Source organism: Lampris incognitus, chromosome 14, assembly GCF_029633865.1.
Source record: "Lampris incognitus isolate fLamInc1 chromosome 14, fLamInc1.hap2, whole genome shotgun sequence".
In the NCBI taxonomy this organism is placed as follows: Eukaryota; Metazoa; Chordata; class Actinopteri; order Lampriformes; family Lampridae; genus Lampris; species Lampris incognitus.
The window spans coordinates 11194687-11213410 of NC_079224.1; the positions used below are offsets into that span (position 1 = coordinate 11194687).

The 18724-nt window shown below is 45.0% G+C and overlaps 1 protein-coding gene across 1 annotated transcript in view; it reads left to right on the top strand.

The window, feature by feature from the left end:
- Window positions 1–18724, top strand: part of st6galnac5a (ST6 (alpha-N-acetyl-neuraminyl-2,3-beta-galactosyl-1,3)-N-acetylgalactosaminide alpha-2,6-sialyltransferase 5a) — a 54309-nt gene that overhangs the window by 25282 nt on the left and 10303 nt on the right. The gene's annotated exons all lie outside the window — the stretch shown is intronic.

Below are 18724 nucleotides of genomic sequence, written 5' to 3' on the forward strand. Positions count from 1 at the left end.
GCAACACCCAATCTCAAGTTGAGCGGAGTTCGATGACTCTAATTTAGAAAGCCCAGGCCCAGTTCTCAGTCCCGGGGCCATTTATGCCTAATGAAAACCCCGCCATACACACTCTCTCTCTGCCTCGCTCAGCGCCTTCGCCCTGGGATGTCAGTGGGCATGAAATCCAGGCTTCGGCTCAAGACGTGTGTCACGGGGGAAATTACTGGAGAAGGATTTTGGCGAACAACTTCGACACCCCGAGCAGGCAATCACAGTCGATGACTTAGTGCAAATGGTGAGCGAGTGCTGGCCTTTTGCACTGTGAGTGATAGTTCTCTCGCCCCGTACCCCCCCCACCCTCCCCCCTCACGTTATCACGCATTAGCATTTCTGAAGCTTATTTAAGGGCGAAGAAATGCCTTGCCTCGTGCCGCGGGGAGGCAGAGGACACAGATAGGAGAGGGACATACAGCGCAGCGTGCGGCAAACGGCTATGGGCACAGTTGTTGCCTCGGCACAGTTTGAGAGATGTGATTCAGATAACATTTAACGAGTCTGCATCGCCCAGCGTCCCCGCTTGGCCTGAAAACGCCTCTTATGCGTCTCTCGTGGCCGCATTTATTTCACTTATTTCACCCTCGCCATCTCTTCACATTGTTTACATACGTATATCCATCCATTATTCAAACCGCGTACCCTTACTCAGGGTGGCGGGGATGCTGGAGCCTATCCCAGCAGTCATTGGACAGCAGGCGGGGAGACTCGCTGGACAGGCCGCCAGACCATCACAGGGCCCACACATTCACACCTGGGGACAATTTAGTACGGCCGAGTCACCTGACCTACATGTCTTTGGACTGTGGGAGGGAACCGGAGCCCCCGGAGGAAACCCACGCAGACACGGGGAGAACATGCAAACTCCACACAGAGGACGACCCCCAAGATTGGACCACCCCGGGGCTCGAACCCAGGACCTTCTTGCTGTGAGGCGACCGCGCTAACCACTGGGCCACTGTGCCGCCATGACATAATATATTGGAGAAAAATAACACAACAAGTCGCTTCTTTAAATCGTACAACCAGAAGACGTCCGACAGCTTGCACGTGAGATGCCCTCTGCATCTGGAGCGTAGGTTTCAGAGAAACATCCTGTTCGCCAAATTCTCCTGCTGGTCTTTACATCAGGACACTTGATATTTTCTGACCATTTTCTGTGCAGCGATACTACAGAACTTGGTGACCTGGACTTGGTTTGCTGCCATGTGTGCACACTGTCATGTTCACGTCAGAACTTAAAACACACACACATTAAATATATATATATATATATATATATATATATATATATATATATATATATATATATGCAGTGAGGCCGCCTCACAGCATGTGGAATTCAGTCAAAGGCGCCAGCTGATGTTTCCTGCATCTGGTTTTCAAAAAGAATGGCAACGGTAGCAAAATGTTATTCGTATGACATCACACGGGTCACTTGTGTCGCCTCGGTGTGATTGAATGGAAAAGTGTCACTTTCATACCACAAGAGCAAGCATATCATCCAAAAAAAAAAAAGAAAAAAGAAAGCCCTTACACCTAGACTCAAAGCCATAACATCACAGGCAACCGGTAATGGCATTAAGTGCTTAATTTGTGAATCATGAGGTCGGGGAACTCATCATTAAATCAGTGCTCCAAACATGTCAGACACCGCAGTGGTGCTTCATTATCACGATGTAGATACAATATTACCAAACAACTATGTTATACCACTGGCCAGTTGAAATGATCTAACTTTGATCATGAAGCTATTCTGCATCCTTTAAACACAACCATCTATCTCTTCACAGCCACGCATGGCAGGCATATTACACAAGACAACTCACAAGAGAACAGCCATCGCTCACATGGACCGGCAAATCATTTACGAGCAAATACACAAATATTCATTCACAGATGCGTTTCTGGGGGGCGTCCGGGCAGCGTGGCGGTCTATTCCATTGCCTACCAACACGGAGATCGCCGGTTCGAATCCCCGTGTTACCTCTGGATTGGTCGAGCGTCCCTACAGACACAACTGGCCGTGTCTGCGGGTGGGAAGCCGGATGTGGGTATGTGTCCTGGTCGCTGCACTAGCGCCTCCTCTGGTAGGTCGGGGCGCCTGTTCAGGGGGGAATAGCGTGATCCTCCCACATGCTACGTCCCCCTGGTGAAACTCCTCACTGTCAGGAGAAAAGAAGCGGCTGGCGACTCCACATGTATCGGAGGAGGCATGTGGTAGTCTGCAGCCCTCCCCGGATCAGCAGAGGGGGTGGAGCAGCGACCAGGACGGCTCGGAGGAGTGGGGTAATTGGCCGGGTACAGTTGAGGAGAAAAAGGGAGGAAAATCCAAAAAACAAATGCCTTTTTAGCCCGCACTGAATTTCAGTTTATAGATTCACAGACGTGTGTGGTGTGAAACCTACAAACGCAACACTCGCTACCACCAAGTTCATCAGCTGTCTTCGTAGCAAGACAAGCCAATTAAGCGCTTTGGAGGGGAAGAATGAGAAAAAACCCAGCAACTGCCCCTTTTTCTCGAATAAAACAGCAATTATCTTTTCTCACCACAAGAGATGTGGGATCCTTGCAGATAGGCAGCGTGCCGGATCCTTCCATCCTTCCATCCACCCATTATCCAAACCGCTTATCCTGCTCTCAGGGTCGCGGGGATGCTGCAGCCTATTCCAGCAGTCATTGGACGGCGGATAGGGAGACACCCTGGACAGGCCACCAGGCCATCACAGGGCCCCACACACACATTCACACCTAGGGGCAATTTAGTACGGCCGGTTCACCTGACCTACATGTCTTTGGACTGTGGGAGGAAACCGGAGCCCCCGGAGGAAACCCACCCAGACACGGGGAGAACATGCAAACTCCACACAGAGGACGACCCGGGACGACCCACCAAGGTTGGACTACCCCAGGGCTCGAATCCAGGACCTTCTTGCTGTGAGGCGACGGTGCTAACCACTGCGGCACTGTGCCGCCAGTGCCGGATCCTGTCATGGCAAATTACACAAAGGCATTTTTGCAGCCTGTGTCACGAGGCGCTGACATTCATTACATCGGTGTGTAAATGTGTGTTTGGAACAAAGTTTAATTACAAACCACTAATCAGCACTGTTTGCTGTACTTTAAACTATAGCTTGTTAACCTGAATGATAAGACTAATCTCGTTGTCTTCGGTGACTGAGCGCAGGGTGTCGAGATGATCAGCGATGGGCCCGCGCAACACTGCAAGTCTGTAATTGCTGATTAGGTGTGTGCCTTTTCAGTCAAGGTAATTAAGATGGTATGGGATGCTGCCACATTTACCCATTTTGATGATATCAACAGAGGAGCAGTGTGAAAACTGGTGTCCCTCAGCATCCCTCAGACTTAATTGCCAACCCACCCAGTGATTAATGGCAAATTAGTTTTTGAAATAACATTTCCTCCCCGTTCTGTTTTTTAATAGTCATATAATGCTACATTATAATCACTGACAGCTCTGTTGGCCTGTTGGCCTCTGACAATTGTGGTAAATGGGACCTAAATTGGTTCCAATAGTAATACTTTGCAGGTGCGTAAAGCAATTTCTGGTTTATAGGGTGTCTTGACTGTTGTTTCACAGCAAGAGGGTCCCCGGCTTCATCCCGAGCACGCTTTGTGGATTTTCCTTATTTCACCCGCGTCGGTGTGTCCAAACACACGCATGTTCTGTTAATTAGAGAATTTCAATTATCCAAATATGTGTGCGTGTGAGACCTCTTCATGACTGTACGACCCGTGCAGGGTGTCTGGCGCTGCCTCCTATGCAGACTGCCGAGATGGCGTCCAGCTGCACTAGATATGGCTGCCATTGTGGATGAACGTGGGCATTGATACTTTACATGTAATACTTGTGTGACCACACTGTGTGAGCATAAAGACACGGGTTTTAACCCTGCAGGAGCTAACCCAGATAGCAAAATTGCTGTGGCCCGGACCCGTCCCACACCGACACTTTCATCCGGCCCACATACCGCGTGGAATGATGGCACTTGGGCTCCTGTTTGCCAGATCTGGGCCAACACCAAGCCATAGCAATGCTGCATGTGCCACATATTTGCCAAAGGTGGTCCATATCTGTTTTGTGATATTTGGGCCATATTCACCATTTACCACACGGGCCACTTCAGGGTCACATCCAGATTACATGTTGCCGAGAGCGCCGCATCTTTGCCAAAAAAAAGCCCATATTTGATTTGGCAGATTTGGGCCGTATTTGCTATGGGGAGGGCTGCAGACTACCACATGCCTCCTCCGAAACATGTGGAGTCACCAGCCGCTTCTTTTCACCTGACAGTGAGGAGTTTCACCAGGTAAACGTAGCACATGGGAGGATCACGCTATTCCCTCTAGTTCCCCCTCCGCACTGAACAGGTGCCCCGACCGACCTGAGGAGGCGCTAGTGCAGCAACCAGGACACATACCCACATCCGGCTTCCCACCCGCAGACATGACCAATTGTGTCTGTAGGGACGCCCGACCATACCGGAGGTAACACGGGGATTTGAACCGGCGATTACTGTGTTGGTAGGCAACGGAATAGACCGCCATGCCACCCAGATGCTCCCTCCCCACTCATTGTTAAGTCGGTCATGATACTGTCAGGATTTAGCAGACTTAGAATGGAGGGGGGGCACCTCGGTACTAGAAAAGCTAATGAACTACAACCAAATGAAAAAATATGCACTCCCTCCCACACATAAACTATATGAAATATCTCACCGATGTTATTCAGCTGTAGCACTTCATCAGCGTGAGATAATATTGACAGTTCAACAAGACCTTACATAATTGCATGAGGAGCCACAATCTTGAACAACCAGTCACGACACCCCCACTACAGCTGAATCTATATAATAACAGAAACATCCCTCAGGATGCAATATCACACCATTACACTCGACAATGGAGAGCAATGCCCCTCCTTAAATTACGGCGAAGCGTCGATAACAACTATTACAATTCAACACACTGTATGAGACGAGAGCTGCTCCATAGAACTCGCTGAGCGGCTGTGGAGAACTGGGACTCAACCTCCAGTGTCGGCAAACAACTGCCCTGCTGAAGTGTCCCTGAGCTAAAAAAAACGATGGCTTTCAGTCTCAAGGGGGCACTTTGCTGTAGCTGGCCTCGTGTGACCTCGCTGTGGCTAAGGGGGGAAATCATGAAGAAGTATTTATAGCGGTGTGTACTGCTAAAGAGATATCTAACTGTGAGTCTTCCACCACCGATGAGAAAAGTGGAAAGTCTGACGTTAGGGTGGACAACATTTTACTTGTTTCCAAAGGTATTCAAGTTGATTCAAGAATTGTTGGGGGTCCGGTGTCATTTTCTGATACTAGTGGAGCATTTTTTTTGTTTATTTTTTGGACCCCCCCTGCCCCTTCCTCCCCAATTGTACTTGGCCAATTACCCCACTCTTCCGAGCTGTCCTCCACCCCCTCTGCCGATCCAGGGAGGGCTGCAGACTACCACATGCCTCCTCCCATACATGTGGAGTCACCAGCCGCTTCTTTTCACCTGACAGTGAGGAGTTTCGCCAGGGGGATGTAGCGAGTGGGAGGATCACACTATTCCCCCAAGCCCCCCCCCGAACAGGCGCCCAGACCGACCAGAGGAGGCGCTAGTGCAGCGACCAGGACACATACCCACATCCAGCTTCCCACCCGCAGACACGGCCAATTGTTTCTGTAGGGACACCCGACCAAGTTGGAGGAAACATCGGGATTCGAACCCGCGATCCCCGTATTGGTAGGCAACGGAATAGACCGCTACACTACCCGGACGCCCACTAGTGGGGTGTATTGCCTTGTTTCACCATATCGCCGATGTTTTGTTGTGTGTGAAACAAATGACATTGCATTGGAACCAAGTACATCTCCCTTACCAGATTGGATGTTCCTTTTTTAATCATAAGCAAGATAAGATTTGACAGATATTTCTGCAGCAAACAGCTGATTCATCATCCATCCAACCATTATCTACACCCACAGGAGACAGGGAGGGCTCTCTGGACAGGTTGCCTGTCCATCATACACATAGTCGCTCAAACACAATTCACACCTATGGGCATGTTTGAGACTCACATTCAGCTAACACGCGTGTCTTTTGACTGTGGGAGGAAACCCACACAAACACACGGAGGACAAGCAGACCCCACACACATGCACTGGCACTGAACACTTTCACATCTCATTCTGTTTAAACAGATTAGCCTATTTCTTTCCACTAAAACCCACACTGCAAGAAAAAGATAATTTTGATGTTACTTAATTAAGTATTAAACCTCGGATCTGAGTGTTCTCAAATCCAGTTAAAGAAATTTACCAAACGGGGGGAGATAATTTCACTCTTGTGCAACCCAAATCGGCCCGTTTGAAGCGTTGTCCTGTTGAAACGAGACAGGCTGCACAGGAACAACGACAACATATGCAGGGTTTTTCATATTTTGAGAAAATCAAGAAATTCAGGTTAAGCAGATTGTGGGGGTGAGGGTGGGGGGGATACATCCTCGCAATGCTCAACACTATACAGACAATTTGAATTTCACACCTGTCTTGCTACTCACAGTTAGTCTCTCCTTCATCCAGGCGCAGCTGCAGAGGCAGGAGCTTGACATTCACACTACATTATTCGTCAACGTTTTCATAAACAAGGAAATGAGGAGTGGTTCTGGGCTGAGATTAGACGCGTGCCCCTTGGTGAAGACCTCCCGCAGCACAGATTGCTTGATGACACAATTCTGTCCCTTGAACTTTGAAACTTTTCCAATTTACTAGAGAAGTGTGACTTGCTGTTTACATTTGTGTATGTGCGCATGTGTGTACGTGCATGTGTGTATGTGTGTATGAGTTCGGGTGGAGGAGGCCAGTCGGCATAATAAAAACCCGCACTGTGCTGTGTTTGCATATTAACAAATCAACATGTGCCATTTTCTCATTAAACGGAAGCGCTTGTGTCTCGGCCCCTGATGGCGTCATGTTGAATCAACAGCACTGGTTGCAGTGCGAACGGATGATAATAAAGGTGGCTATGGTGGGGACGACGCACATTGTCCCTATTGATCAAACTGTGCCCGGTCTGTGTGGACTGGCCGACGGACATCTATTAATTTGAGATGTCCTCCACCAAAAAACGACCCCATAGGTCGTTTGTACAAGCAGCTTATTACGAACTACAATTACATTTTAGGCTACTTCCTGGCGGTCCTCTGTAATTATAATACTGTGGCGGACACTAGGGGGCTATGCCTCTCACCCAGCAGGGCTGTGAGCTGGGGGCATGGTTTACGTTCCTCTCTGGTGCAAGGTTGTTCCTGTTTCAGTTTGGTTTTGGAGCAGAGGAATAAAGTTCCAACTCGCCTTCGTCTCCTGTGTTTTTCCTCATCCTGCCACAATACGTTACTTTCCCTGTAACAACAAGCGATCTCCTTCCACAAGCTGTCGCGAGAACGAATATTAATAAAAGCAAAGTTTAACGTCACATAGCGGTTATAATGTCCACGCTAGCTGACTTTCTAAGTTTTGGCTAACGTTACCCGCGACTTTAAAGCAGGATAAGCGGTTCGATGGATGGGTGGCTAACGTTAAGTTAGCTCTCATAACGTTTAGTGCTGCGACTAACGACTATTTTGATAGTCGACTAGTCGTCGATTATTGAACCGATTAATCGACTAGTCAGATAATGAATCGCACAAAAGAATACCTCATGTCGTTGACCATCATGTTTGGTATTGACTCGGTGAGGGCAGTCGCTTGCTGCGGTGTACACGTCTGCTTCTTTTGCATGAAGCCATCCATGGTAGCTTTACTCTTCTTCGGAGTCGGACCACATAAATTTGATTAAAGAAGACATTTGTCAGGCAAAAGGGTAACATCACTCTTTTAAACTCTTAGATGCTTTACGTTAACGTTAAAAGCCAAGAAACTCCGTCTTCACATAGCTAGCTAGCTAGCTAGCTAACAAGCTAACTATCTTACCGAGGCGCGTCCGCATCGTCCAGATGTCCAACGTGCCTCCTCTTCACACGTCCGTGCATTACCGAGGTGCTCCCATGATAAGCAAGGTCCACCTTACAGATCTGGCAGGTCATCCTTTTCCTTGCCAGGTTGAGGGTGAAAGGCTCCCAGACTTTAGATGTTTTACGACGCGATGTTGCTGAATCGGCCGCCGCCATTTTGCTGTTTTGCTTATCTGTCCGGTCGCTCCACAGCGGTCATTCCCGGTCGCTTTTGCGCATGTGCAACTCTCCGGAGAAACGACGTTTAGTTCAGTTCCACAGCGTGAAATACACGCGCGATGACGTAACCGACGAACTGTCAACAATTCCGTTCGCTGGCAACAAATTACGCCCATAGCGAATTAAAATAGCATCTTAGTTACTATACAAGACGGCGAAACAACGCAAAAACGCACTCACTGCATATTCCGTTGTTCTCAACTTGTTTTAAAAACCCACAATGCGCAAGAGGCGAAAAGTATCGGTGACATATCTCCTGCCGCCGGCAGGGGCGCTAAGTTAGTGTAAACTACTAATAAGACACGTTAGCCCCTAGCAAACGGGTCTGACCCTTTAGCCGAGCGGTTAGCGATGTCGCCTTGTGGTGCGGCACACCCCGTATCGAATCCCGTCCCGGGCAAGAAAATAACCGGTTACATTAGGAACCGCTCCTGCGGGTCGTATTAGAGGACAAACGACCTATGCGGTCGTATTGGAGGACTTGTTGATACGTTTTCGAGCAGCTGTTTAAAAAGAAATGAGAGATTGTGTGTGTGTGTGTGTGTGTCGGGGTGGGGGGCAGACGAAGTATAATCTTGTTTTCTGCACAGCGGCGTGGCATATAAACACAGAACACGTGGAGGGGGAGACGTGGGGAGACAAAGCCTTGCACGACGAGTAACCTCAGACAGCCGCAGCTTGTCTTCCATCTGCGCCGTGGGGTCCCGTGTTGCAGCGCGGAAGACAACGACTGGGAACATGCTTTCCCTCCCCTAAGGCTCTTCAGAAAGACTTTCCTAGACATTTTTTCGCTGCTCTCTCTCTCTCTCTCACCCCCCCCCCAAGGGGAGGAAGCGTTGAAGATGCAAATGCTAAACAAGACTTTTTATTTCAGCATATTTTTGCCAGACACTTATCTCCCCCTCCCCATTCCCCACACACTGTTCACTCTGAGAAAGGGAGGGAGGGAGAGAGAGAGAGAGAGAGAGAGAGAGAGAGAGAGAGAGAGAGAGAGAGAGAGAGAGAGAGAGAGAGAGAGAGAGAGAGAGAGAGAGAGAGAGAGAGAGAGCCTTTTCAAACAGCTCTAGCAAGCCTCCACTCTCCACGTGTCGTTCCTGTCAGGCAGAACTGAGCAGGGCTTCAAGGTGCCTGCCTAGTTGCTCTTGTCAAGGCTTTCCTGTCAGCTTTGTGTGTTTCTGTTTTTCCAAAGAAAAGGGGGGGAAAAAGCCATGTGCATCCCGGGGTATAACTGTGGGAGAATAGCCAAGTAACACGTTGTACATTTTGAAAGCGTCGGGGGTGACACATTGGCATCGTGGTAAGGAGGGATTATCCTGAATGTAATTCACCCACCTTTTTATTCGGGGACTAGAGCTCAACCACCTTGTAGGAGTGACACGAGCTCACCCTGAATGCATGGCGCACATCCCAGCCAACGCACCTGATATGCTTCAGTTGTGCAAAATGGGCAGAGTAATCCCTGGCCCCTAGTTATTTCTTACTCCTACTGTCAAAAAGAAGGGGGGGGGGACATCCTTGTGTCTTCACATTGAGCATCCCACCAAGACGTGGTGTCCCTAATATGAAGATATGTGACCTGCCAGTGATTTATTTTAGATGATAGTGTGGCGAATTCAGGGGGCAGCTGGGAACCGCCGCAGCCGGGACGCGAACCCGGGTCGCCTGCACTAACCAGTCGACTAAAGGGTCCGACCAGTTAGACAACGGGCTAGTGAGTCTAATCATTCATGATTGTTACACTGCCCCCCACCCCCTTCGGGAAGCGCATCCCCACGCTTCAACATACACTTCTGGGCGCACGCATTTCTGAAGGCCTCACCATCCCACTTCTGACATGAATGTAGCGAATTCGGGGGGCAGCCAGGAACCACCGCAGCCGGGACGTGAACCCGGGTCGCCCGCGCCACGGGCGACTGCGCTAACCAGTCAACTAAAGGGTCTGACCCGTTAGCCAACGGGCTAGTGAGTCTAGTCATCTGTGATCGTTACAATAGGTTATCTGCCACAGGCGATGCCAGTTTGAGGTCATGGGGCCCCCATGAGTCCACTCAGCTAACTGCTCACTAGTTCAAACTCACTCGGGATAACAAGAGCGTCTTCTCAACTTACAACAGTTTAGATTTTAACACGTTAAATTATCGATGAGCTTCACTGAGCTCAAAGGGATCTGTAAAGAGAGGGGGGGGGGAACAGAAAACCACTGTTGGAAATTAGTTTGAAAACAACCGTTAGAAAAACCATTGACTGCAAAATTGCAAAAAAAAGTAGCATTATCTTCTTTAATCTCACACGACTAAATGGAGAGGTTCGGGGAATAATTACGTTCAGAATGGATGCAATGAGTTGTGAGATTGTGCTGTGAATAGATCTTTCTTTTCCCTTTCTCAGCGTTACCTCGCTGCGCCTTTTGCTTTTCATGTTTTTTTTTATAATGTCAGAAATGACAATGACGAGGGAAACAGCATTTTCATATTCATACCTGGAGTATTATTCCGTCTTAATGGTCACACTATATTCTAGGCTGTGTGGGGCTTTTTTTTAATATTCCACCAGTAGCCTCGCCATCTACCTCGGTTAATCAGGAAATGTGCACGCGCGCACACACCTGGCAACTGATGTGCCTCCACCAGTCAGAAACCCGGTGAAAATGAGGCTCATTTGAGCAGCAGGGGAATCATGATGGGAATGTTCACAGCTCTGTCTGTTTCAATTTAACAGGAATCCGTTTTTACACCTACCTCGCTTTGCCTTGTAAGCCGACGACTTGCCAGCCAGACTCGTGTGAAATTCCTCACGTTGGTTTTGTGGGGCTACTGGAGACGGAGGATTTAGAATCGGCTGTGGTAAAGTTTTTCCACTGCTAAGCTATAACTGGGTTGGGCATCGTTTGGATTTTAACGATTCTGATTCTGATTTTCGATTCCGGTTCTTAACGATTCTCGATTCCGGTCCTTTGAGAGGCGGGGTCACAACAGCTCACATGCTTATTTCACAGAAGAAAAATGTATTAAAAAAAAACTTTATACAAGCCATTCTGTTTTAAGAATGGATCACTCATGTGAATGTTTCTTTCTTATATTTACATTTACAACAACTGTCTTCATACATGAAGATGAAGAAACAAAGACACAGTCGCACCCTGGTCTGGACTACCAGGTGTTAAACTCCTTAAATTAGAAACAGTTCTTGATTGGAACAATGAGCATATCTGCCTTCTCAGACGCGAGCGTTCAGGGTTGTGTCCTGTAATGTTTATCTTGTACCGCCGCTAGGAGGCACTGCTGGGTAATGAAATGTGTGTTCTACGTTAATCCAGTAAGAAGAAGAGACTATAAAATGGCGGCTACCCAGGTAACATTGAATGCTTAGCGATCTCAGTAAGCCTTTTCTTAACATCACCTGCGGTCGTTACTGAAATCTACTACGATACCACAACCTGACGACGAGGATCTCCAGCGCTTTACTGCCGACTGGCCGACAAAATGCCACGTTTCAGTATAAGACAAACCTTATTCATGTTCACCTACCCAGTTGCGACGAGGTGCTGCTGGCTGTTAGCTCAGGGCTGCTGAAGAGGAGGCCGAGGCAGGAGACGGAGACCGGCGCAACGTGTCAGACACGGTACGCCGGTTAATCTGTACACCGTGCAGGCGAAGGTGTTTGGCCATACTAGCTGTGCGTCCTCCCTTGCGCGAAATAAATTTGCCACCGTTCATTTTCACGCTTTCGGTCGCCGCTCGGTCTGTTCCACGACGGCGCACATTTAATTCACGGAGGCGGAAACTACGGAAGCCGCATGCCGCCACCGCGGCAACTGACACGAATTCGGAGAACGCCAGGATGGCTGCCGAGTAACTCGTGGTTGCTGAGCTCCTGCACAATAAACGATTTATCTGGTGAAAAACGAAGACGTCGTCGTTTAAATAACTTTAACAACAACCGGAAGAACTTCTTCAACGACTGAAAGCAGCTTAATGTCGAGTCGAGACAGGAAAAGATCGCAAAAGAGCAAAGTCCCCTGATACATGCTGATATCCTCATGCCACGATTACGCCCGCTCCGTAGAAGCAGTAACGCTCACTATGGCAGAAGAAGAATCTCTACTCCGCTCACTATGGCAGAAGAAGAATCTCCTCCGCTCACTGTGGCAGAAGAAGAATCTCCTCCGCTCACTATGGCAGAAGAAGAATCTCCTCCGCTACCTGTGACTCCATGCAAGTCCCCTACTGCCAAAAAAGCTCTTTATGAGACTAAAGAGTCCACATCCCAAGATAACACCGTCATCTCCGTACTCTCCAAACTCATAAATGAGCGAGCCGACTGTATTGAAAGGCTGGTGAGTGAAAACACTAACAAAAAAGACGAAAATACACGGAAGATAGAAGGGATAAAAAAAAAACAATAGACTTTGCATGCAGTGAAGTAAAAGACACACAGAAGAAAGTGTCAAATGTTGAAGCTCGTCTTAAAGAGGAAGAGCGCAAAGCTGCCAGTCTTCAAACACGTGCGTGGGAGCTGGAGTCCTACTCAAGACGGTGGAACCTGAAGCTTTATGGCGTTGCTGAAAATTCAACCAAAAATGTGAAAGAAAAAGCTTTAGAGGTTTGCCAGAATATCCTTCCAGAGGAAAAGAACAAGCTCTCAGATGTCGTCGATGTTGCCCATCGTCTTGGAAAACCATCACAAAGCCGCTCCACTCCAAGAGCCATCATCATCATCCGATTCTCCCTGAGGTCCTACAGAGATGCTGTGTGGAAGTCAGCAAAAAAATCATTCCTTCCTGCGTGACAACAGGCTTCGTTTTGCTGAAGATCTCTCTCAACTCGTCAGGGAGGCCAGGCTGAAGATGTGGCCCATGGTACAGAAGGCACGAAGTGAGGGGAAACCTGCATATTATGTAGGTGCACGAGCCTTCATCAATGGACAGGAAATGACCTGAGGTAAACATGACTGATTTCAACTGAGTCTTTTTCATGGCTTACAGGTCCAACAAAGCTCAGTCTCCTGACTCTCTAAACTGGTGTGCTGTTAAGACTTTTCATCACAGGGAGAACTGAGCCTACTTGAACTCTCATTTAGCTTGCATTCTTTTCTTACAATATTTCTTACAATGTTTTATCCTACTGATTTTTTTATAGACAACAGCTTGAAAAACTAAGTGGTTTAAAACATGTAGGACACCCTTATTTTGCTCAATTTATATTATATTGTCACCTACTATGTTGACTGTTCCAAGTGCAACTAATGCTCAGCGTACCAGGTCATAACTACTTGTTCAGTATTATTTCGTAAGTTTTCTTATCTTAAGAATTTCTTTGTCTATAGTTTCCCTAAACGCCAGGGGGTTAAGGAATGTTGCAAAACGTAAAGCATTATTTTTATTTTCGAAACAGTTTGATGCAGATTTTTGTTTCTGTCAAGAATCTCACTCAATCGCAAGTGATGTGAATTTTTGGAGAGCCCAATGGGGTAACGATTTATGGTTTTCTCACAGCTCAGAAAGGTCAGCGGGTGTCTTAACCATGAAAAATAGATATAACGGTGACATCCTACACGCAGACACAGATCCTAAAGGACATTTTCTCTGTCAAATTGTCAGTTATGATACAATTATTTTGATTATTGTTAATGTGTATGGATACAACTCTAATTTAGAAAATTCTCAATTATTTACTGTCATAGAGAATAGACTTAAACATTGGCTCACTAAATTTCCAAATTCCCAAATAATAATTGGAGGAGACTTTAATGTAACTTTGAATCCATTTATAGATAGATGGCCACCTACACAAGATAATAAGAAACTATTTTATTAAATCTTTTATAGAAAGATATGATTTAGTAGACATATGGAGAGTCAAATCCCCAGATACAGTAACGTTCACTTGGAAGAACAAAGGAAACACAAGGCTTTCTCGTTTAGATTTTTGGTTAGTTTCCAAACATTTTAACGAACAAGATATCACAGTAAATGTTATCCCTTGTCCCTTAAGTGATCATAAGGCTATCTACATATCAATTAATCTGTTTCCCTCTGATAAAAGCTGCAAAGCCAAATATTGGAAATTGAACAACTCTCTTCTTAAATATGAGGATGTTAAAATGAAAATTTCACAATTGATAACGCTTTACTTTGATAAGGCAAAAATAAATAATTCATTCAGATTAAACTGGGAGCTATTTAAGTATGAATCAGCGAAATATTTTAGGACTTACGGAAGTAATCTTGCCAAAATTAGGAAATTAGAAGAACAGAACATTATCATAGATATTTCTTTACTCTCTCAAATTTCACCAGACGCCTTAACAAAAGAGGACAAAATTAAATTGTATGAGTCACAAGAGAAACTTGATGTGATCTATAAAAGAAGGGCAGAAGGAGCGTTTATTAGATCGCGGACACAATGGCTAGAAAAGGGTGAACAGAACTCTGCATATTTTTTCAAACTAGAAAAATATTGTGCAAAAATTAATACCATTAATGAACTAAAAATTAATGATAATATAACAGATGACCCAAAACTAATATCTGATTTTTGTTCTACTTTTTATAAAAACCTGTACACATCTGAATACTCTGAAGATAATACTCAAACGTTCCTGAATTCACTACAGCATACCTCTCGACTTAAAGACTCTGAAAGAGATCTTTGTGATCTCCCCTTATCACTAACAGAGGTTAGCAACTGTATTATTTATTTAAAGGAGAACAAATCTCCGGGAACAGATGGCTTATCTTCTGAATTCTATAAATTGTTTTCACAGCAGATGGCACCATTTCTTCTACAAGTGTTTAATGAAAGCCTATCATCCAGTTGTTTACCTGCAAGTATGACTCAAGGTTTAATTACATTAATCCCTAAACCACGCAAAGATCCGCTTTATATTGACAACTGGCGCCCAATCTCTCTTCTAAATAATGACTATAAAATATTGGCCATGATTCTTGCTAGAAGAATCAAGAAAGTTCTAGATTCCATAATTGATTAAGCATAATCAGGATTCATGCCTAATAGACACATCACCAACAATATTAGACTAGTTTTAGATGTACTTGATTACTCACACCTCATTTCTGATAACAGCTTTTTGCTCTTCTTAGACTTCTTTAAAGCCTTTGACACGGTGGAACATACTTTTCTCTTTCATTCATTAAAGACATTTGGTTTTGGAGACTTTTTTTTTGCAATACAATTAAAACCCTTCACAATAATGCCAACTGTTCAATCAAGCTTAAATATGGGTCATCTTCCAGGTTTGAGGTCAAACGTGGCGTTCGTCAAGGTTGCCCGATATCGCCATATTTATTTCTACTCGCTGCCCAACTTTTATGTGACCATATTAAGTGTAGTAATCTGAAAGGTGTTTCTATTGCTGATAGAACTGTTGTAATTAGTCAACTAGCGGATGACACCACTTTATTTCTAAAAGACAGCCCCCAAGTACCTTTAGCTATTAATATTATAGAACAATTTACTAAAGCTTCGGGCCTTCATTTAAATCTTAAAAAATGTGAATTATTAGCTATCAAAGATTGTTGTGTTGATTCAATTTCCAATATTCAAGTTAAAAATTCGGTTACTTATTTAGGTATCATTATAGATAAAAATGAATCCCAAAGATGTAACACTAACTTCAATCCAATAATTAACGAAGCTAAACAAAAATTCAATCTGTGGCTCTTACGTGACTTATCTTTAAGGGGCCGAATTCTCCTCTCAAAGGCTGAAGGAATATCAAGATTAACATATGCCGCACTGTCATTTGGTATAGATGGTCATATATGCAAAACAATAGATAAAATATTATTTGATTTTGTATGGAAAAACCGCACCCATTATCTTCGGAAATCTGTTCTGATGAGCGAATACAATAATGGTGGCCTTAATTTTTTAGACTTTGCCACACTAAATTACACCTTTAAAATAAATTGGATCAGACGTTACCTTATATGTCCATCTTCTCTTTGGAATTTCATTCCCCATTTTGTCTTTTCTTCAATTGGTGGTCTTAAATTTTTGCTTCTATGTAACTAACATTGACAAAATCCCCCTCAAACTTTCTTCGTTCCGCAAACAAATGTTACTGGCATGGTGTCTAATTTACAAACACAACTTTTCTCCTCACAGGTTTTTTATTTGGAATAATAGATATTTGCTGTATAAAAACAAATCTATCTTTTTCAAAAAGTGGTTTGACAACAATATTCTTTTGATTAGTCCGTTGTTTAACCAACATGGGCAACTTTACAATTATGTTGAATTCATTCAACATTATAGATTCCCTGTTACACCTTAAGAATTTTCTGTTGTTTTTGATGCTGTTCCCTCTGGTATTGTTTCAATTTTCAAAGGTGTTAATGTGAATGTTAATCTCCCTATATCAGTAGATGTAACTGAAACAACTGTTGGGAAAGCATGCTTTTCATGGAACACCAAGAACAAAAACAAGATTATTCGTCAACTGTTTCAACAAGATATTATTAGCTCACCCTCTGCCTTATCTTATTGGTCTGCCTTTGTTGGTGAAAAAATTGTTTGGGAAAAAATTTGGCTTTTACCTCATAAGTTCCTCTTGACTAATAAAGTAAAAGAAATATCTTTCAAAATTATTCATAGATTCTATCCAACTAACTAATCATTATTTGCAGAGACTTAAGAAGGACATTGATGTGAGTTGTTCTCTCTGTGGTTTGTTTAATGAAACATTGGTTCATTTATTTTGGTCTTGCCCACACACTAAACAACTGTGGAGTAGGTTGTCTCGTTTGATTATTGATCATATTTACCCTCATTTCACCCTGAGTTGGAAAAATGTATTGTTTGGATATACTGAATTTGATAGGAACCTCGATTCTCAGCATTATTTAATCAATTTGCTAATTATCTTAACAAAATTTTATATTCACAGATCTAAATTCTCTAGCAAGAAACCTAATTTTCCTGAGCTGTCTGCGCATATCAAACAATATATTTCATCAATAACTGATAGTGAAAATAAAAAAGCTGTAAAAACATATAAGCACTTTATGATTTACAAAATATTTAGTTAATTATGTAATTTATTTGTTTTACTTTATACAATCCCCCCTGGCATATTTATGTTAATGTGTATGATAATATATGTGTTAATGTTGTATACATTTAATAATGTGACTATTGTTGATTGACATTGTTGTATACTATTTTTGTTCGGACCCGTTTGCCCTTGGCGAACGGGTCCGAATTCGCATCCCGGCTGTGACGGTCCGGCCGAGCTGAGCCCGAATTCGCAACAGTATATTCACTGATTACGGGGCTCCGGCACAGGTAGTGAGCTCCAGCAGCTAAACCCGAGGTGCTGACGGGAGAACTTTAAGAATTCCTTATGTTGGTCCCAGTGGCGGATCTAGAGATTTTTTCCTGGGGTGGCATGAGGTTCAATGAGGGGGGCAATGGACATTATTCTAAGCGTATTATTATTCAAAACTCGGATTTCATCGAATGTATTTTGTTCTCTACTGTTTGAGATGAGTTTGGTGCGGGTCTCATTGACCTCCACCATGCATGTACATAAAATATAATTTAAAAACATATCTGATTTATAAATGGGGTGGCAACAGGGGTGGCAAGACTGAGTCCCAGAGGTGGCAGCTGCCACCCCTTTTCCCAGACACGTGGTTATATGCAGTGTGTGTGTGGACACAGGGAGGTCCTGGGAGGTGTCAGCGTGTTGAGACGAGGGGTTGTCCAGCGGCTGTCCAGCAGCAGAGGCGGCTCTCTCCGGGTGTAGATTCAAATCCTCTTTCCACGCGGTATGAATATCATACGGCTTCCTTCACATATTTCAGTCAGCTCGTATCAGCGCTCGTGCATTTGCTGGTTAGATTTGAAAATGCTACGCTCATTTCACCCTGTCACGCGGACCCCGCCCTGGCTTCTGATTAAGGCTTCGATTATTTGACAAGATCCATTAGTGTCCGTCAATACGTGGCACGGGTTTGTATTTCAGTGAAGCTGTGAGGGAACATGAATGGTCTCACAGTCAGCAAATCCAACTCTGGGTTTGAATAAATCTTTATTCTCCCCATATCACACTGACATGGAATATTCTCACACGCGAGGACTCAAACCCAGGTAGCATCCAGATGTGGGCCACTTCAGGCACTGATGCGGCACTGACGGTCTTCTTCTGGCCCTGACAAAATGGATGTGAGCCTGAAGTGGCCCACATGTATAATAGCAAATATGGCCCAAATATGCCAAATCAAATGTGGGCCTGTTTTGGCAGAGATGCGGCGCTCTCGGCAACATGTGATCCGGATGTGACCCTGAAGTGGCCCGTGTGGTAAAGGGGGAATATGGCCCAAGTATCACAAAAGACATATGGGCCCATCCATCCATTATCCAAACCACTTATCCTGCTCAGGGTCTCGGGGATGCTGGAGCCTAT